General features: G+C 37.8%; 2 pseudogenes; both read left to right on the plus strand.

Annotated features, from left to right (window-relative positions):
• Positions 1 to 827: 827 nt before the first annotated feature.
• On the plus strand, positions 828 to 5367 carry LOC135230624 (olfactory receptor 7G2-like; annotated as a pseudogene).
• Positions 5368 to 15919: 10552 nt separating this feature from the next.
• LOC135230509 (putative gustatory receptor clone PTE03) lies at positions 15920 to 17091 on the plus strand (annotated as a pseudogene).
• Positions 17092 to 22406: the final 5315 nt, after the last annotated feature.

Raw genomic sequence — 22406 nt, forward strand, 5'->3', positions numbered from 1 at the left:
ATTCACATCTCTGTTGTGAGAATGAATATAGCAAATACAGCAAATCCTGAAAACTTCCTGAAATAGTCAGGACTCAGTAAGTGTTAGTAGTGGTAATGGCAGCAGTTTTCGACAATTATGATATTTATTATTATACATTCTAATAATACTGCTATTAATTAGAACAATAATAACAAGGAATAAGAACTTAAATGATGGGACTTTAAATGGGAATAAAAATTGAAAGGTATAATTTTGAGGAACAACTGAAAATGATTGAGTCAAGGGCTTGAACTCCTCCCCAAGTCCCTCTGCAGAGCCTGGTGAGCCAGGTCCCCATCTCCTCATGAAGTTCACCACATCTGTTCCTCCCTGCAGATGAGCTGATTGTACATGGGCCATAATGGTTGATGTTCTAGAAGAGTGGACCTCAAAGGGTGGCCCCAGGCCATCAGCAATAGCATTTGAGAATTTGTTAGAAAGAACAAATTTAGAGCCTTAGACTCCAAATTCTGAAGCCTATACTCTGTGGGGGCTCAAAAAGCCCTTCAGCTAATTCTGATGAAAAGCAGTTTGAGAACCATTGCTCTAAAACACAGATGTAGAATTTGTTTTTCTGCTAGTTTGAAGCCTTTGGAAAATTCCAAAGGTAAAAACCATGTACTTTTTTTCTATTTCATTCCTATTACTGGGCACAATGTTGATAAACAGAATTCAATAAACACACAGATATTACCTATGTGGTCAGAGACTTGAAGACTTTTAAAGCAAAAAGCCCTGGTAGCATAGTGTTTAAGAGCTTGGCTGCTAACTAAAAGGCCAGCAGCTGAAATCCACCAGCTCCTTTTTGAAAAACCCTAGGGGCCAGTTCTACTCTGTCCTGTAAGGCTGTTATTAGACTGATATCACTCAAAGCACACAACAAGAACAAAATCAAGGAGACCACTTGGGTCTTTATTCAGATGGAAAATTTTTTGGTGATATGATAACAGATGTGATAGAAAACAGAAGGAGGGAGGAAGGTAGAGAGGATGGGACAGAGACAGATGAAAGGAAAGAGTGGGAGAGGGAAGGAGACAGAAAGAAAAAATATTTGTAGTGTTCACTTCATTTCACAATACAAATGTGAGAATTTCTCTAAAATAAGCAATCTTTGTAGATCTCTTTCCTATCACTTCCATCATCAGACTCATCAACAACATGACATCAGAAAACCAAACTGGTATAGCAGCATTCTTCCTCCTGGGGCTCTCAGAGGATTCAGAACTGCAGCCCTTCCTCTTTGGACTATTCCTGACCATGTACCTCGTCACTGTGTTGGGGAACCTACTCATTATCCTGGCCATCAGCTCAGACTCCCATCTCCACACACCCATGTACTTTTTCCTCTCCAACCTGTCCTTCACTGACATGTGTTTCAGCACCACCACGGTCCCCAAGATGCTGATGAACATCCAGACACAGAGCAAATCCATCAGTTACACAGGCTGCCTCACCCAGTTTTGCTTCCTCATGATATTCACAGGCATGGAAAATTTTCTCCTTGCAGCAATGGCCTATGACTGCTATGTGGCCATCTGCCAACCACTGAGGTACACAGTCATCATGAACTCTCACCTCTGTGGCCTGCTGATTCTACTCTCCTTGTTCATTAGTTTGATGGATGCCCTGCTCCACAGTCTGATGATACTAAGGCTGTCCTTCTGCACAGACAGGGAAATCCCTCACTTCTTCTGTGAGCTTGCTCAGGTCATCAAACTTGCCTGCTCCAATACTCTTGTCAATAACATCCTGACATATTTACTAAGTAGTATACTGGGTGGTGTTCCTCTCCTTGGGATTATTTTCTCTTACATTGAAATTGTTTCTTCCACTCTGAGAATACCATCAGCTGGTGGAATGTATAAAGCTTTCTCCACCTGTGGTTCTCACCTGTCAGTGGTTCTCTTATTCTATGGGACAGCTTTTGGGTGTACATTAGTTCTGCACTTACTTATTCTTTCAAGAAGACAGCAGTAGCCTCAGTGATGTACACTGTGGTCCCTCCAATGATGAACCCATTTATCTACAGCCTGAGGAACAGGGACATGAAGGGAGCCTTGAAGAATCTCCTGTGGAGAACATCTTTTTCATGATTGTATTATGTGCCTTAGCCTTGGGCTTCTAGATGAGTCATAGTGAAATTGTACTGGGGGAATCAGAATGTTACATTTTTGTGGTATCAAGAGTCTTTTTGTTTTTTACATTTTGATGATAAAAAGCTTTATATGTTTATCAATTTAAATGCATTTTTACTTACGAGTATATTTATTTATTTATACATGCTTCTGTCTTGTGACAATTTTTACCTTATTAGCAAGCCATGTTCAAGCATTTATTTATTTATGTTTATTTTGGTAACTATATATGTAATGAAACATTTGTCATTTCAACATTTTTTACATGTGCCATTTAGTGATTTTAATTACTTTCTTCATGTTGTTCATTCTTCACCACTATTCATGTTCAAAATTTTCCATCACTCTTAGCCAATGTCCCTAAGCAATGAGTCTCCCTTTCTTTTTTCTTACTCACTGACCCTGATAAGCAGTAATAAACTTTGGTCTCTAAGCGACCAGCGGAAGTCTTTCTCTCTCTGTGGGCTCTGGAGGAAGGCCCTTCTCACCAGGTCTTCCCCTGGACTAGGAGCTTCTCCTCACAGGAACCCTGATTCCAAAGGACGCACTGTGCTCCAGCCACTGCTTTCTTGGTGATTTGAGGTCCCCCTGTGTCTCTGCTTGCTTCTCTGTTTTATATCCCAAAAGAAACATGGTCAAGACACGATCCGATCCGTAGATTTGAGTTCTGCCTCATCAACACAACTGCCACCCATCCTGCCTCATTAACATCATAGAGGCAGGATTTACAACGCATAAGAAAATCACATCAGATGTCAAAACTGTGGACAATCATATAATACCAGGAATCATGGCCCGTCTAAATTGATACACACATTTTTGGGGGGACACAATTGAATCCATGACAGTTGTTAAAAAATTAGAATCTATTCAGAGGAAACTTTCTGCTCAGAGAGCAGTATTTGAAATTACCAATAAGAAGTTTTAAACCCATATTGTGACCCAGAAATTAGCTATGAAATGTGGATATTACATGCAAACATTGTAATGGAATCCATTTAGGAAATACTATTGGAATCATTATTCCCTTTTCTTGAGCATGCAGAATATGACCCAGCTGGACCTGGACACACAAGGACTCACAAGGACACATCAACTGGGCCCTGAGTTATAAAGACAATAGTTAAGACAACGTTGGAAATTATCTTTTAGGGATCCTTTCACATAAACCAATCAAACAGAACACAAAAGACTTTCCACTCTTCTTTTTTTCTATTAGCATTTAGTGAATAGAAAATTGGTTGGACCAATGAAGACCCTCTGACTGTCATTAGTGAAACCTGTACCAATGATTGTAGATCACATTTTCTAGCTAATTTCTGAAAAGATGAAGGTTTTTTAATGGTTTTGCCCATTTGTAATGTTAATATATACTGATGACTCTGTAATGTTCCTTGGACTCTGGCAGACATAGCTCTAGGAGCATGCTTCCCCGTTTTCCCATTTTTGCCTATTCTGTAATATTTCCTTGGACTCAGACAGACATGAGTCTAGCAACATGCTTGTTTGTTTTCCCTTCTTTCCTATTCTGCAATATTTCCTTGGATCTGGGTAGACATGAGCTCTGGCAGCATGCTTGTCCACTTCCCGCTCTTGCCTTTTTGAATATATGCTAAATAAAATTTTCATTTTGCTTTATTAAACTTTGTGACTTTTTACCCTACAACAGGTTATATATGGTTTTATTGCAGAAAAAAATTATAAACACTTTTACTTTTATCATACACCTTTTTTAAAGCACTGTATAGATTCTTAATGTAAACATAGTATCATGTTTCATATATATTACATCCTTTATAGGTACAGATTTAAAAGTAATATAAATTGTAATATAAATATAATTTAATATATATATTTTATGTTGAAATATAAATTTAAAAATGAATTGCAAAATGTGTAACAGTTGCAAATATTGAGTTTGCTGTGATTACCACTGCAATACCTTTTGGAACATGAAGAGAATACACAACACTACTGAGAAAAGAAACTTCATAAAAACTAAACATTAATGCTATCTGAGAAGAAGGATTTGATAAATTAGCTAATTTGTGTTTTTCTGATTAAGTACTTCCTCCATTCAAATTCTACCTGCTTTCTGGAGCTTAATCTCTCACCGATGTCATCAGCATCACAACCCATAGAGCTTCATGGAATTTGGATGTACTCACCTTTGTCTCAATGATTTAGGCCAAAAATGATGAAATATTCTTGCTGGGGTGCTGCATGGTATTGTAAATCTCAAGAGTGGAAGTTCAAGGTTATGAGTCATACAAGATTATAAGTGTTGGAAGTGCTCAAGGCTCATGTATTCTTTAATAAATCTATTTTTTTGAATCTTTATGAAATATGCAGAGCTTCTAGAGTGGGGCCAGGGTAGGGATTCCTTTTGCTTAAATCTAAGTTTATTGTTGTTGTTGCTGGGTGCCATTGAGTTGATTCCAACTCATAGCGACCCTATGCACAACAGAACGAAATACTGTCCGGTTCTGAGCCATCCTTATAATCATTGTTATGCTTGAGCTCATTGTTGCAGCCACTGTGTAAATCCACCTCATTGAGGGTCTTCTTCATTTCCTCTGACTGTGTACTCTGCCAAGCATGATGCCCTTCTCCAGGGACTGATCCGTCCTGACAACATGTCCAAAGTATATAAGACACAGTCTCGCCATCCTTGCCTCTAAGGAGCATTTTGGCTGTTCTTCTTCTAAGACAGATTTATTCATTCTTTTGGCAGTCCACCGGGTATTCAATATTCTTCGCCAATGCAATTCAAAGGCATCAATTCTTCTTCGGTCTTCCTTATTCATTGTCCAGCTTTCACATGCATATGATGTGATTGAAAATACTATGGCTTGGGTCAGGCACACCTTAGTCTTCAAGGTGACATCTTTGCTCTTCAACACTTTAAAGAGATCCTTTGTGGCAGATTTGCCCAATGCAATGCATCTTTTGATTTCTTGACTGCTGCTTCCATGGGTGTTGATTGTGGATCCAAGTAAAATGAAATCCTTGACAACTTCAATCTTTTCTCTGTTTATCATGATATTGCTCACTGGTCCAGTTGTGAGGATTTTTGTTTTCTTTCTGTTGAGGTTCAATCCATACGGAAGGCTGTGGTCTTTGATTTTCATTAGTAAGTGCTTCAAGCCCTCTTCACTTTCAGCAAGCAAGGTTGTGTCATCTGCATAATGCAGGTTGTTAATGACTCTTCCTCCAATCCTGATGCCACGTTCTTCTTCATATAGTCCAGCTTCTCGGATTATTTGCTCAGCATACAGATTGAGTAGGTATGGTGAAAGAATACAACCCTGGTGCACACCTTTCCTGACTTTAAGCCAATCAGTATCCCCTTGTTCTGTCTGAACAACTGCCTCTTGATCTATGTAAAGGTTCCTCAGGAGCACAATTAAGTGTTCTGGGATTCCCATTCTTTGCAATGTTATCCATAATATGTTATGATACACACATATTATTAATGATATTGTTCTATAATTTCCACATTTGGTTGAATCAACATTCTTGGGAATAGGCATAAATATGGATCTCTTCCAGTCAGTTGGCCAGGAAGCTGTCTTCCATATTTCTTGGCATAGACGAGCGAGCACCTCCAGCGCTGCATCTGCTTGTTGAAACATCTCAACTGATATTCCATCAATTCCTGGAGCCTTGTTTTTCGCCAATGCTTTCAGAGCAGCTTGGACTTCTTTCTTCAGTACCATCAGTTCCTGATCATATGCCACCTCTTGAAATGGTTGAATATCGAATAATTCTTTTTGGTATAATCACTCTGTGTATCCCTTCCATCTTGTTTTGATGCTTACTGTGTCATTTAATATTTTCCCCATAGAATCCTTCACTATTGGAACTTGAGGCTTGAATTTTTTCTTCAGTTCTTTCAGCTTGAGAAACCCCAAGTGTGTTCTTCCCTTTTGGTTTTCCATCTCCGGGTCTTTGCACATGTCATTATAATACTTTACTTTTTACCCATCGCTAGACTAAGACAAAAACATTACTATCACCATAGATTCCACTTGAGGAGTCATCTAATCACATCACCCTCCCCATTCCCAATGACAACTATTACCAGTAATTCTGTATTTATATATATATATTGATGTTTTTCTATTAGGTTATATTCTATGAAATTTCTATCAGGTTTTTTTTTTTTTTTTTTTTTTGCTTTGCGATCTGTCATTTTCAAGGTATTCAATAGAATCTTTATATCACTGCTGTATGAATCCCTAGATGACTTATTAAAAAACGTGCCTCTTAGGGAACAAATTGAAAGTTTAATCTTAACGGATAAATTTGGGGTCTTGATTGTTTTTCTCACCATTGTGCTTCTCAAGTTCAATCCTATTGTTGGGTGTAGCACTAATTCATTTATTTTCAATGCTGTATACTTTTTATTAAGCATGGAAAATTAAAGAAAAAAAAGCCTCTTCTCTGATGTCACTGAGACTGTTTTGAGATAGTTTTTTGCTATTGTGAATGAAGTTGTTTGAGTATTTTTGTACACGTCCCTGGTGCAAATTAGCAAGAGTTTTATATTTGGGATGATGTTTTTGGGTATGGAGAAGGGTCTCTTCACCTCCCTGTAGTTTCAAAGAGTTTTCCTAAGTGATTGAATCAATTTAAACTCCCATTAGAAGTCTCTGCTGTTTCGCATCTTCACCAAAATATTTTCATTTATTGTGAAGATTTAGTGGGTATAAACTATTGTTGTTGTTGTTAGGTGCCGTTGAGTTGGTTCCGACTCATAGTGACCCTATGCACAACAGAACGAAACACTGCCCAGTCCTGAACCATCCTCAAAATCGCTGTTATGCTCGAGCCCATTGTCGCAGCCACTGTGTCAATCCACTTAGTTGAGGGTCTTCCTCTTTTCCACTGTCCCTGTACTTTGCCAAGCATGATGTCCTTCTCCAGAGCATGATCCCTTCTGACAACATGTCCAAAGTATGTAAGATGCAGTCTCGCCATCCTTGCTTCTAAGGAGCATTCTGGTTGTACTTCTTCCAAGACAGATTTATTCGTTCTTCTGGCAGTCCACGGTATATTCAATATTCTTCATCAATGCCACAATTCAAAGCCATCAATTCTTCTTTGGTCTTCCTTATTCATTGTCCAGCTTTCACATGCATATGATGTGATTGAAAATACTATGGCTTGGGTCAGGCACACCTTAGTCTTCAAGGTGACATCTTTGCTCTTCAACACTTTAAAGAGGTCCTTTGTGGCACATTTGCCCAATGCAATGCATCTTTTGATTTCTTGACTGCTGCTTCCATGGGTGTTGATTGTGGATCCAGGTAAAATGAAATCCTTGGCAACGTCAATCTTTTCTCTGTTTATCGTGATGTTACTCATTGGTCCAGTTGTGAGGATTTTTGTTTTCTTTCTGTTGAGGTTCAATCCATACTGAAGGCTGTGGTCTTTGATCTTCATTAGTAAGTGCTTCAAGTCCTCTTCACTTTCAGCAAGCAAGATTGTGTCATCTGCATAACGCAGGTTGTTAATGAGTCTTCCTCCAATCCTGATGCCCCATTCTGACTGGAAGAGATCTATATTTATGCCTATTGCCAAGAAAGATGATCCAACAAATGTGGAAATTATAGAACAATATCATTAGTATCAAACACAAGCAAAATTTTGCTGAAGATCATTCAAAAATGGTTGCAGTAGTATATGCACAGGGAACTGCCAGAAATTCAGGCCAGTTTCAGAAGAGGACGTGGAACCAGGGATATCATTGCTGATGTCAGATGGATCCTGGCTGAAAGCAGAGAATACCAGAAGGATGTTTACCTGTGTTTTACGGACTACGCAAAGGCATTCGAGTGTGTGGATCATAACAAACTATGGATAACATTGCAAAGAATGGGAATCCCAGAACACCTAATAGTCCTCATGAGGAATCTTTACATAGATCAAGAGGCAGTTGTTCGAACAGAACAAGGGGATACTGATTGGTTTAAAGTCAGGAAAGGTGTGCACCAGGGTTGTATTCTTTCACCATAACTATTCAAAAAACTATTGTTACATAATGATATTTATTATGAGATTGAGAGATCTTTCACATGCTAATATATATTATGAGATTGAGAGCTCTTTTGGGAAGTATATGTTTATGGTATTTCTAGTGAGCTCTTTGTTTTTATTAAATAATGGATCCATTTTCTGTAACACCACTTCATACATTAACTCTCCATTTATGTGTTGATCTTTTTGAGAGGGCTCTATTTTCAAACCAAGAGACCTGCTTTATCTATCCCTGTATCAGAATTGCTGGTCTTAATTATGGTAGCATACCAGTCAGAAAAAAATAAGTTTGCTGTCTTAAGGAACACACCCCAAACAACTGTTAGTTTACAATCACCAAGTTACATTGTATGACAGTGACTGGTTATCTGATCGTCTGTAATCTACTTCAACATTATCGATAAGAAAATGTGCTAATCTCAACCCACCGTGGAAAACAAACGTATATTGCAGCTACTACTTTGACATTGGGAAAAGTTGGTAGTAAAACTTTAAAAAAGGGAATAAAATATCCATTACATGTTCAGTCCGTATTGATTCCTGAAAGTATTTTAGAAAATGCTGAATATAATATGTAGAAACCAGACAAAACTTCAATGAGCAATATATACAGAAATAGTTGTTAGTATTTGCATTTTTAGGATACATTTGATATATTATCACTTGTATTTCTATTAGGAATTCATATCACTATATGAATACACTATATTTTTTAGCCTAAATGTGGTGTCAGTCTTCCCGATGTTGTAGTTACCATAGCGATTACTTTCAATGTACATAATGGAACAAGACAAGCATCAGTTACAAATGGAGGTGTGTCCATGTGTGTGAGGTATTTGAGATGGATGTGAGAAGAAGGAGATGGAGGGAAGAGGAAGTGATGCATACCAACGCATAGTTCTGGCCTCTCAGAATGAAGGAGTCAGCCAAAGTGATGCTCTTGCTCCTTTTAGACTTGCTCCATAAGGATTTGCAAACAAGTTTGACTAATGAGGAGCTTTGGATATTGAACCCTCAAAGGGCCACAGAGACTATAAATAGTCTGCCTGTGACCACCCACTCAACTGCTGGCCCAGGTCAGTAGGCAGCACACCTGGACCTCCTCCCAGGGGCCATCACTTTCCACAGGATCCTACCTGGTCCTTCCCCTGTCTTCTGTGCTCCCTCAATACAGAGCTTCCATTTTTATCCTTCAACCTTCAGGGGAGAACTGAATGTCATTCCTTAGTGACGACACCCAGGTAATCTGGTATCCTCTAGTTTATCTTTTGCAAATAGGGAGATGTGGTTGTCTATGAGCCTATTTGGGGCAGCAGTGAGTTAAGCACAGGTAGAAGAGGAGCCAGATGGGATCATCTGTGAGGTCCCTGCCTAATTGTTCATCATCTCCTTGACATAATTCCTTGTACTTTTGCATAAGTACTTCAGCAGCTCTCAGTCTCCTAATCACCTACTCTGACCCTGAAGTTGGAGAGATTTTTTTTTTTTCATCCTCAAAACAAAACTGTCCTTGCTCAAATTTTATGAATGTTTTAGAATTCTCTAAAATATTCTCTTATTTATTTGGCAGGGGACTGGGGCATATGGTCAGCTTCTCCATATCTTTCAGTTCCTTGGCCTTGACACACTTTAGTAGGGGGGATCTTTGGTCTTGACCTGATTACCATGATATGAGGACTCAGAAAGTAGACGGAGAACCAGGGAGCCTACACTAGCTACATCCCAAGTGAACCAGTGTTCTCTTAAATATTTTAAATGTAGCAGAGCACAGAGTAATAGGGCAAACACCCATGTATCAATGTTTCCAGAATTAAAAGATGCTGACATTTTGCCATTAAAGTTCTTTTTTAAAAGTAACAAAATAATGTACATGAGTAAGACACATCCTTTATATTTCCTTTCATTTCTCTTCTTCCCTTCCTAAAAGACAACCATGGTCTTGAATTTTGTTGGTCTCCGGTGCATTTTAAACTGTGTGTGTGTGTGTGTACCACAATAAAAATGTCCATCAGCTACAGAAAGGATAAATTGTGATGTAAACAAAAATGGAATATCTTAAGGTAGCTGGAGTTAATGAACCAAAACAAAGTATACCAAGACTGATAAATCATTAAATGTATCATTTTAAGAAGCAATTACTGTATATAAAAGTATCAAAGCAAAACTAAAATATTAATTATGGATAGAATCATAATAGATGTATTGGAAACACAGGAGATTAACACATGCAAATTCTATGTTAGTTTTCCTGAAAGAGGGAAAAATATTGAGAATGTGAAAAATAAAGGAGTATTTCAAGTAAGTACACATTATTTTATTAAAGAAAACAATGAAAGCGTGGGAACATATTTTTTTAAATAATATGTTATTGTGTTTTTGCTGAAGATTTACATGGTGGTTCAGGTTCCCATTCAATAATTTCTACAGAAATTATACAGTGACTTGGTTTTAATTTGATGGTGGAGTGTGGTGAAAAACTAGGCATTTATTGTTTTTCTCTGTACTGCTCAGATCCTTGAAATGTTTCAGAATAAAAAGTGTAAATTTATATCTATGTAATTTTAAAACTTATTTAAATTTTTCCTTACTATAGATGTGGTACTTTTCTCTTTTGGGTTTTCATTCTTTGTGTTGATACATCTAGGTGTACTTTATTCATTTTAATTTCTATACGTTTTATATCATTAGAAATGAACACTGATATCATTCATATTCACTTGGATTCTTTCTTTCCCATGCTTTTTTACATAAGGAAGAGTCCCAGGAGAGTTTTAGCATATCTATTCCTCCCTAAAATTTGTAGTTATCTTGCTAGGGATGTTTTTTCTCTCTTTATACTTCTTTTATTTTGGTGCACCAATTACTCACTTCTGTAATGAACCATCAGGTTGTGCCCATGCAGAACAAAACACAACAGGAAATACTGAGAGGGTGTCATATGCTGAACATCTTGTTTGAGGGTTTTATCTGTTCATTTTTCATCCTTGTAAAATTCCTGTAAGGTTTTGTGATGGTTCCCACTATACAATGAGGTAATGGAAGATTCTCAAAGAGTTCTAGAAATATTCTTGTTGATAAAGCAAGTGCTAGAGACTGGATGAAAGTCGGGTCTGTCAGAGTCCAAATATTACACCAATTAATTGATGCTATTAAGGTTGCTTGTTGTCAGGACCCCATGCTTAAGGTCAGACCCTCCTGTCAAGCTGCCTGGATATTTGTGTTGAGGGGACAGAGTTTGTTCGCCTTGTACAATTAAGAGAAAAATATAAGATTCCTAATGAGTTGTTCACCCTAGAAATAGGCACTTTCATGACTTTTTCTAAAGCATTGGTTCATCAGAAAAATGGGAAAATGCATCGAGGTTGTAGTCAATCAACTCTTACCTGGTTTTAGGGATCCAGGTATTTTCAGGAGGCTCATTTTAACATCAGAAATGGAAGTGTACTAGAGTTTAACTTGGTATACAACCTCAGGATTCTCATAAGAGCCAGTGCCCATGTTTCCTAACTCAGGTTTGATGTGGCCCAGCCAGAAACAGAAGGAAAGAAGAGCCAAAATTCCATGATCGATTTTCACTATTTCTTTTCCTAACACCTGCTACTTATACTATGGAGACTATGAGTCAAAACACAAAAGGAAGAGGGGATGAACGAAGCTACTGAGCAGTGAGGGATTATTCCAATCCTCTGGCATAAACTGGAAGAGAATGACAGATCACAATACGCTATCTGAAAAGAGAGGAAAGGAAGAGGAAAATAAATTTAGAAGTAAAAATCTATTAACAAGAAACTAATTATTCCATTTGAAATTTGAAATTCTGTGGTTTCTTTTTCCACTGATTTACATGTAAACATGGGAGTGGCAGTTAAACAGAAAAGAGTGTATATGTGTTTATTTCATACATTGCTGCATTTGAGAAGGTAAGGAATTACTAAAAATAAGTTCTGTTATTGTATTCAATTATCATGATAGTCTTAAATAGTACTTCACACTCACCAGATGCCAGGCTCCTTGCTAAGCAACTTGTATTGATTAAATTTTTTAAGCCCTACAACTATATAAGTATTTAATGTGTCCTCTTATACTTTGCTCAGTGTCTTTCTTCTCCTTTAAGGTGACTTGGCAAACTTTCTTCTTTTTCGACTACCATTGAGACCTTCTGTAAGAAGCCTAGATGGTTGTGTTGATAGAGTATGTCTTTCTTATTCTCAATTCTGATTGTTGTTGTTGTTGTTAGGTACTAGCGAGTCAGCTCTGACTCATAGTGACCCTATGTATAACAGAACAAAACCCTGCCTGGTCCTGTACCATCCTCATGATCCTTGTTATACTTAAGCCCATTGTTATAGCCACTGTGTTAATCCATCTTGTTGACAGTCTTCCTAGTTTTTGCTGACTCTCTACATTACCAAGCATCATGTTCTTCTCCAGAGACTGGAGATAACATGTTCAATGGACCTGAGACAAATTCTCACATACCTTGCTTCTAAGGACCATTCTGGCTCTGCTCCCTCCAAGACAGATTTGTTCGTTCTTTTGTAAGTCCAAGGTATTGTAAATATTCTTTGCCAACACCATAATTCAAATGCATCAATTCTTCTTTAATCTTCTTATTTTTTGTCAATATTTCCCATGTGTATGAGACCGTTGAAAATACCATAGTTTGAATCAGGCGCATCTTGATCCTCAAAGTGACATCTTTCATTTTTGACTTTAAGCACCAGTGACTGAAGACCAGACGAGTTGTGGATGACATCAAAGACATCATACATTACAAAAGCACAGGGCCATTAAAAAGACAGAAAAGAAATAAAAGATCAAAATGGATGTCAGAAGAGACTCTGAATCTTGCCCTTGAACACAGAGTAGCTAAAGCAAATGGAAGAAATGTGGAAGTAAAAGAGCTAAACAGAAGACTTCAAAGGTTAGCTCGAGAAGACAAAGTATTATAATGAAATGTGCAAAGACCTGGAAATATAAAACCAAAAGGGAAGAACATGCTTGGCATTTTTCAAGCTGAAAGAACTGAAGAAAGAATTCAAATCTTGAGTTGCAGTTCTGAAGAATTCTATGGGCAAAATATTGAACAATACAAGAAGTATCAAAAGAAGATGGAAGGAATACACAGAGTTACTACACCAAAAAAAAAAAAAAAAAAAAAGATCAATGCTCAACCATTTCAGGAGGTAGCATATGATGACAACCATTTCTACTGAAGGAAGAAGTCCAGGCTGCACGGAAATCACTGGTGAAAAACAAGTCTTCAGAAATTGATGGAATACCAATTGAGATATTTCAACTAACAGATTTAATGCTTAAAGTGGTTGCTTGTCTATGCCAAGAAATTTGGAAGACAGCTACCTGGACAACTGACTGGAAGAGATCCATATTTGTGCTCATCGCAAAGAAAGGTGATTCAATGGAATACAGAAATCGTTGAACAATTTCATTAATATCACAAGTAAGTAAAATTTTGCTGAAGATAATTCAGAAGAGGATGTGGAACAAAGGAGAGGATGTGATATGAGAGATATCATTGCAGATGTCAGATGGATATTGGCTAAAAACAGAGAATACCAGAGAGATGTTTACCTGTGTTTTATTTATTATGCAAAGACATTCAATTGTGTATCATAACAAATTATGGATAACATTGAGACAGACCAGAATTCCAGAACACGCAAGTGTGCTCATGCAGAGCCTGTACATAGGCTGAGAGGCAGTTGTTCAAACAGAACAAGGGAACACAGCATGGTTTCAAATCAGGAATAGTGTGTGTCAGGGTTTTATCTTTTCACCATGCTGGTTCCACCTGTATGCTGTGGCGATAATCTTAGAGGCTGGACTTTATGAAGAAGAACAGGGTATCAGGACTGGAGGAAGATTCATTAACAACCTGCAATGTGCAGATGACACAGGCTTGCTTCCTGAAAATTAAAAGAGCTTGAAGCATTTGCAGATAAAGATCAAAGATTACAGCCTTCATCACCATGGATTACACCTAAATATAAAGAAAACGGAAATTCTCACAACTCAGACATTAAGCAACACCATGATAAAGGGAGAAAATATTGAAGTTGTCAAGGATTTCATTTTACTGAGGTCTACAATCAACACCCACGGAAGCAGCAGGCAGGAAATCAGATGGCATATTGCATTGAGGAAATCTGCTGCCAAAGACCTCTTTAAAGTGTTAAAAAGCAAAGATATCCGGATTCTGCTTAGGACACACTAACAAATTGTTGCGCTTTTTTCTTCACCAGTTTTTGAAGACCACGTATTTTCTTTTTCCCCCCATTCTTCTGTTATGGGGAAAAAAAAGATGTCCCGCATATCACCTTGGTGCCCTTGTGGTGCAGTGATTAAGAGCTCTGTTGCTAACTGAAAGGTTGGTGGTTCCAATCCGCCAGCTTCTCCATCAGGGAATGATGTGGCAGTCTGTTTTTGCAAAGATTTCAGCCTTGATAACTCTATACAGCAGTGTAACTCTGTTCTGTAGGGATGCTATGAGTTGGAATCGCCTAGATGGCAATGGGTATATATCATTTATGGGAATAATGTTTCCATCTTCGAATAATTGGAAGAGAAGAGTCTCATTGCCATAATCGTATAATAGCATGAAATTTCACGTAGCTCACTCTATCCTGACCTCAGGTCCTGACTGTGGGTCTTGTTTTGATGCTGTCACTACCTACGTGGTCAGAGTTTAGGTGACTTTGAATACCATGGAAAGCAACTGGGTTTCAATTCAGTTGGAACTTTTCAAGAGGCAAGTGATGGAATCTGTAGCAAATCCTAAAAATGGCTTGGAATAGCCAGGGCTCAGTAAGTGTTAGTAGTGGTAATGGCAGCAGTTTTTGACAATTTTGACATTTATTATTATCAATTCTGATAATACAACTATTAATTAGAACAATAACAACAAGGGATAAGAACCTAAATGATGGGACATTCCAATGGAAATAGAAAATTGAAAGGACAAATTTTGAGGAAAAAATGAAAATGAAGAAGCTTGATTGAGTCGAGGGCTTGAACTCCTCCCCAAGTCCCTCTGCAGAGCCTGGTGAGCCAGGTCCCCATCTCCTCATGAAGTGCACCACATCTTTTCCTCCCTGCAGATGAGTTGATTGTACATCAACCACAATGGTTGACATTCTAGAAGAGTAGACCTCAAAGTATAGTCCCAGGCCATCAGCAATAGCATTTGAGAATTTGTTAGAAAGAAAAATTTTAGAGCCGTGGACCCCAAATTCTGAAGCCCATAGTCTGAGTGTGGGGGCTCAACAAGTCCTTTAACTGATTCTGACAAAAAGCAGTTTGAGAACCATTGTTCTAAAACACGGATGTAGAGTTTGTTTTTCTGCTAGTTCAAAGGCTTGGGAAAATTCCCAAGGAAAAAGCCATGTATATTTTCTCTTTTATTCCTATTACTTGGCACAATGTGGATAAAGAATAGATATTCAATAAACACATAAATACTACCTATGTGGTCAGAGAGTTGAAGACTTTTAAAGCAAGGAGCACTAGTGTCATAGTGTCTAAGAGTTTGGCTGCTTAACAAAAGATCAGCAGTTCAAATCTACCAGCTGCTCACTGGAAACCCTAGGGGGCAGTTCTACTTTGTCTTATAGGGTTGCTATGAGTCTGATTTGACTCAAGGCACAGAAAGACAACAAGAAAAAAAAAAATCAAGGAGACTATTTGGGTCTTTATCCAGGTGGAAATTTGGGGGGAGATATAATAATGGATAAGAGAGGAAACAGAAGGAGGGAGGAAGGAAGGATGGGACAAAGACAGATGAAGGAATAGAAAGAAGGGGAGGGAGTAGGAGACAGAGAGTAGAAAGATTTGTAGTATTCACTTCGTTTCACAATACAGATGCGAGAGTTTCTCTGAAATAAGCACCTCTTTTAGATCTCTTTCCTATCACTTCCATCATCAGACTCATCAACAACATGACATCAGAAAACCAAACTGGTGTAGCAGCATTCTTTCTCCTGGGGCTCTCAGAGGATTCAGAACTGCAGCCCTTCCTCTTCGGACTATTCCTGACCATGTACCTCGTCACTGTGTTGGGGAACCTACTCATTATCCTGGCCATCGGCTCAGACTCCCACCTCCACACCCCCATGTACTTTTTCCTCTCCAACCTGTCCTTCACTGACATGTGTTTCAGCACCACCACTGTCCCCAAGATGCTGATGAACATCCAGACACAGAGCAAATCCATCAGTTACACAGGCTGCCTCACCCAGGTTTGCTTCCTCATGATATTCGCAGGCATGGAAAATTTTCTCCTTGCAGCAATGGCCTATGACCGCTGTGTGGCCATCTGCCAACCACTGAGGTACACAGTCATCATGAACTCTCACCTCTGTGGCCTGCTGATTCTGCTCTCCTTGCTTATTAGTTTGATGGATGCCCTGCTCCACAGTCTGATGATACTAAGGCTGTCCTTCTGCACAGACAGGGAAATCCCTCACTTCTTCTGTGAACTTGCTCAGGTCATCAAACTTGCCTGCTCCAATACTCTTGTCAATAACATCCTGACATATTTACTAACTAGTGTACTGGGTAGTGTTTCTCTCCTTGGGATTATTTTTTCTAACTTTAAAATTGTTTCTTCCATTCTGAGAATACCATCAGCTGGTGGAATCTACAAAGCTTTCTCCACCTGTGGGTCTCACCTGTCAGTGGTTTTCTTATTCTATGGGACAGCTTTTGGGTGTACATTAGTTCTGCACTTACTTGTTCTTTCAAGAAGACAGCAGTAGCCTCAGTGATGTACACTGTGGTCCCTTCAATGATGGACCCATTTGTCTACAGCCTGAGGAACAGGGACATGAAGGGAGCCTTGAAGAAACTCCTATGGAGACTATTTTCTTTTTCATGATTGTTTTATCTGCCTTAGGCTTGGACTTCTAGAGGAGTCATAGTGAAAGAATACTGGGTGAGTGAGAATGTTAGACCCTTTTATTAACAAGTTCTTTTTTTTTTTTTTCATTTTGATGATAAAAAACTTTATATGTTTATCAATTCAAATTCATTTTTACTTATGAGTATATTTATTTACTTACACATGCTTCTCTCTTGTGATAATTTTTACCTTATTAGCAAGGCATGTTAAAGCATTTATTTATTTATGTTTATTTTGGTAACTATATATATACACTGACACATTTGCCATTTCAATATTTTTTACATGTGCCATTTAGTGGCATTAATTACTTTCTTCATGTTGTTCAATCATCACCAGTATTCATGTTCAAATTTTTCCATCACCCTTAGCAGTGTCCCTAAGCAATGAGTCTCCCTTTCTTTTTTCTTACTTGCTGACCCTGGTAACTACTAATAAACTTTGTTCTCTCTACACTGCCTTATCCCAGGTATTTCATTTATAAGGGATCATATAGTATTTGTCCTTTTGTAACTGACATTTCACTCTGCGTAATATTTTAAAGTTCAGCTATGTTGTCGAATGTATCAGGGCTATTTCTCTTTATGGCAAGTAGTACTCCATTGTATTATGACATTTTGCTGACCCACTCATCTGTTGATGGGCATTTAGCCTGTTTCCACCTTATGGCTGTTGTGAATATGCTGCAATGAACATTGGTTTACAAGTATCTGTGTTCTTGTTTTCAATTCTTTTGGTACAATGGTTTATACCATAGTGACTAATCCACAGAAAAACTCACTGCGGTCGAGTTGATTCTGACTCATAGTGACCCATTAGGACAGAGTAGAACTCCCAGATAGAGTTTCCAAGGAGCACCTGGTGGATTCGAACTGCCGACCTCTTGGTTAGCATCTGTAGCAATTAAACACTATGTCACAGGGGTCTCCTAGTGACTAACAGTAGTGCAAAATAGGTATGGAAACTGACTTTGTTCCTCTCTAGCTTTGTGATATTTGACTGATTGTGTACTAGGACAGGTTTCCCTCAAGGTCACCAGATGGCTGCATCACTTACAGGCATTGTATACCAGAAAGCTGACTATGCCTTTTTTTTTTTTTTTTTAATAAAGAGGTTACTTTTCCAATGACTCTTTCAGAAAACATCCTTTCACAGCTGATATGCCTGAATTGGGACATGCAGAACCCTTCATAAACCATTCTCTGGTGAGGGGAATGGAATTATTATGAGTGGATTTGACATATCGCCTACAGCAGTTGTTCTCCAATGTTAATGTGTATGAGAACTGGATAACTTGTTAATTCACAGATTCCTGGGCTCATCCTCAGTGATTTTGGTAGCCCTGGTGGTGTAGTAGTTAAGCATTTACCTGCTAACCAAAAGGTAGTGATTTTGAATCCAACAAATGCTCATTGTAAACTCTATAGGTGCAGTTCTACTCTGTCCTATAAAGCTGCTGTGAGTCAGAATTGGCTCAGTGGCAATGGGTTTGGCTTTGGTTACTGTGAGGTGGGCCCATGAATGTGCATGTCTGACAAGATCATAGGTGATTCCACTGTGGATAGTCCAAGTATTACAGTTGGAGTGACATTGATCAAGAATGTAATTACTGTTGGGAACTCAGTAGGCACAATGCCTGGCATACAGTAAGTACTCAATGAAATTTAGCTAATATTGTATTCTGTATATATATCCATCTATTCTTGGACCTTACAATCCTTTTGTTTTCACACATTTTTTAGCATTTGCTTTAGCAGTTAGTTTTCCTCATTTTTTAAAAAATATGTATCAGCATTTTGAGTGAATCTAGTAATATAATCAAAGACACAATTATGGGTTTTACAGACTGAGGCGAATTATGTTTCCCTGAGAGTTAATTTGCTTTGATTCCTTCTCATTGATTACCTGCGAGCAATGGCTTTGACTTTCTTGTTTATACCTTGTGTCACCTTTTCTGTTGTTTCTTATTCATTTCAGATGAAATCCACACATTAAATATGCTTGAATAAAGGCAATATGGTCACTGTAGTCTTTGAAGGACTCAACCATATAGGGGAGGTGTTGGATGTGACATTATAGGGAAGCAAGGAGAAAGTTTGGTTTTATCAAGGATCTTTTTTAATCTAAGGAGATAATTCACGATGAGAATGGATGACTCCCTGGAAAATTGAATGCCAGAGAGCCTTTTGTTCTCATCCTCACTGACTTTCATTATTGTCAGCACCACTTCTGGGGACAGCTCCCGGACAGGCCTCCATGGCATTTGCTAGGGCAGGATTTCACCCAGTGATGGCCTTAGCCACCTGCAGCATCTTGGGTCTTTGTTAAATCTGCAGCTATCTGCCCCTCATTCAAGGACCACTGACTCTGGACCCTGTGGATAAGCCCCTAGAGAAAACATGGTTAAAAAGACCCTTGTGAAACAGTGATGAGCTCTATGTTCTGGAAACATATCTTTAATGCTGGAATGTATTTAAAATATGATACATGAGAGTTTTTAAAAATTTTATTTGTGAACTATAGCATACATAAAAAGTGTGTGTAATTTAACTGTTTTCTTATAGAATATTCATATAATATAAACATATATATTTACCACTTAAATGGAAAAATGACATTTACAGTCATCTAGAATCCTCCTGTGAGACTCTCTCAGTCTAATCATCCTCCCTCTTGCCAAGAAATAACCACTATCCTGAATTTTGTATTTAACATTTTCTTAGCTATTCCTTATATTGGGTTGAATCCTATGAAATTCCCAGCATGTCACTCTTTTTGACATATAAAACTGCTCTTTTTTTTTTTTCATTTTAACATAATAGTTTTAGAACCTCACATATATCCCTTTCTTCCACTTCATAAATGGAATCTATGACAAACCCACAGTTAACGTTGTACTTAATGGGCTGCATACTTTCCTTTTGGATCAGGAAAAAAAAAGGATGTCCACTCATTCTATGTCTGTTCAACTTGTGGTGGAGGTTGTACATAGGGCAATTATGCAAAAAAGGAAGAATAAGAAGAGGAAGCAGAAGAAATAAAAGGCACCAACTTGGAAAGGAAGAGTTAAAACTCCCTCTATTTGCAGATGACATGAGAGATGACATAGAGAAAATCCTAAGTAATCTCCTAAAATTCTATTTGGACTAATATACACTCTCAGCGAGGTTGCAGGATACAAGATCAATGTGCAAAAGCCAGTCAAATTTTATATACTTGAAATAAACAATCCAAAAATTGAAATTAAGAGAAACGATTCACTTTACAAAAGCATCAAAAATACAATGAAATACTTAGGGATAAATATATTAAAAGAACTGTAAGACACATTTTTAAAAGTGCAAAATATTGTAGAAATAAATTTGAGAAGGTCTAAATAATTAGAAAAAAATACACCATATTCATGAATTGGAATGCTGCAAAAGGTCTCTTTAAAGCCCTGAAAAGCAAAGATGTCACTTTGAAGACTAAGGCCTGCCTGACCTAAACCATGATGTTTTCAATTGCCTCATATGCATGATGAAGACCAAAGAATTGACGCCTTTGAGTTGTGGTCTTGGTGAAGAATATACCATGAACCGCAAAAAAAAAAGAACAAATCTGTCTTGGAATAAGTACAACCAGAATGCTCCTTGGAAGCAAGGATAGCAAGATTATGTCTCATCTACTTTGGACATGTTATCAGGTGGTATCAGTCCCTGGAGAAGGACGTCATGCTTGGTAAAATGGAGGGTCAGCAAAAAAGAGGAAGACCCTCAACAAGATGAATTGACACAGTGGCTGCAACAATGAGTTCAAGCATAACAACGATTGTAAGAACCAGGCAGTGTTTAGTTCTGTCACTCATATGGTCGCTATGAGTCGGAACTGACTTGATGGAAAAATAACATGAAATACTGAGGGCCTCTAGAGCAGGGACCCAGGATAGGGACTCCTTCTGTCTAGATCTAAGTGTATTACTGCCTCCAAATTATAAGATTAAATTTTAATGCTACCTAGAAGATTCTTTAAAAAGTTAAAAAAAAAAAAAAAAAAAACCCTAGTGTCATAGTGGTTAAGTGCTATGGCTGCTAACCAAAAGGCCGGCAGTTTGAATCCACCAGGTGCTCCTTGGAAACTCTATGTGGCAAAGGAATAATAGGTGCCCAAACTGGAAAGGAAAAAGTAAAACTATTTATATTTGCAGATGACATGAGAGATGATGTAGAGAAAATCTTAATCCGCTAAAACACTATTTCGACTAATAAATGCATTCAGCAAGGCTGTAAGATACAAGATCAATATGCCAAAATCAATTGTATTTCTATATACTTGTAATGAATAATCAAAAAATGAAATTAAGCAAATAATTCCATTTACAAAAGCATCAAAAATTACAGAATAAACTACTTAGGAATAAGTTTTAGAAAAGAAGTGTAAGACATATACTGAAAAGTAAAAACTATTGTTGACATAACTTTAAGATCTAAATAATTAGAAAAAATACATCATGTTCATGAGTTGGAAAAATTACCATTTTTAAGACGGCAATATTCTCCACACTGATCTACTGATTAAACACAATCCCTATAAGAATTTCAGATTATTTCTTTACACAAATTGACAAACTGATTCTAAAATTCGTATGGAATTACTAGGGACAGAGAATAACCAAAACAATCTTGAAAAAGAAGGACAAAGTAGGAGAACTCACACTTCTTGATTTCAAACCTACTACAAAGCAACAGTAATCAAGATAATGTGGTACTGGCACAAGAATAGACATATAAATCAAAGATTAGAATTGAAAGTATAGAAATTAACCCATATACATATATATAAAAAAACCCACTGCCGTCCTAGTCCCGACTCATAGCAACCCTATAGGACAGAGTAGAACTGCTCTGTAGAGTTTCCAAGGAGTGCCTGGCGGATTTGAACTGCTGACCTCTTGGTTAGCAGCCGTTGCACTTAACCACTACGCCACCAGGGTTTCCATACACACACACACACACACACACACACACACACACACACACACATATATGTAGAACTCATCTCACCAAAGGTGCCAAGATCATCCAATGGCGGAAGAATAGTCTTTTTGATAAATGGTGCTAGGACAAATGGATAAAAAAAAAAAAAAATAGCCACATGCAAAAGGATAAAATAGGACGATTAACTCAAATGAGATTTAAAAAAAAAAACTCAAAGTGAATCAAGGGCCTGAATGTAAGAGCTAAAACTGTGAAATGCTTAGAAAACATAGGGACAAATCTTGACCTTGGATTTGGCAAAAGATTCTTAAATGT

Source organism: Loxodonta africana, chromosome 3 (genome assembly GCF_030014295.1).
Source record: "Loxodonta africana isolate mLoxAfr1 chromosome 3, mLoxAfr1.hap2, whole genome shotgun sequence".
NCBI lineage: Eukaryota > Metazoa > Chordata > Mammalia > Proboscidea > Elephantidae > Loxodonta > Loxodonta africana.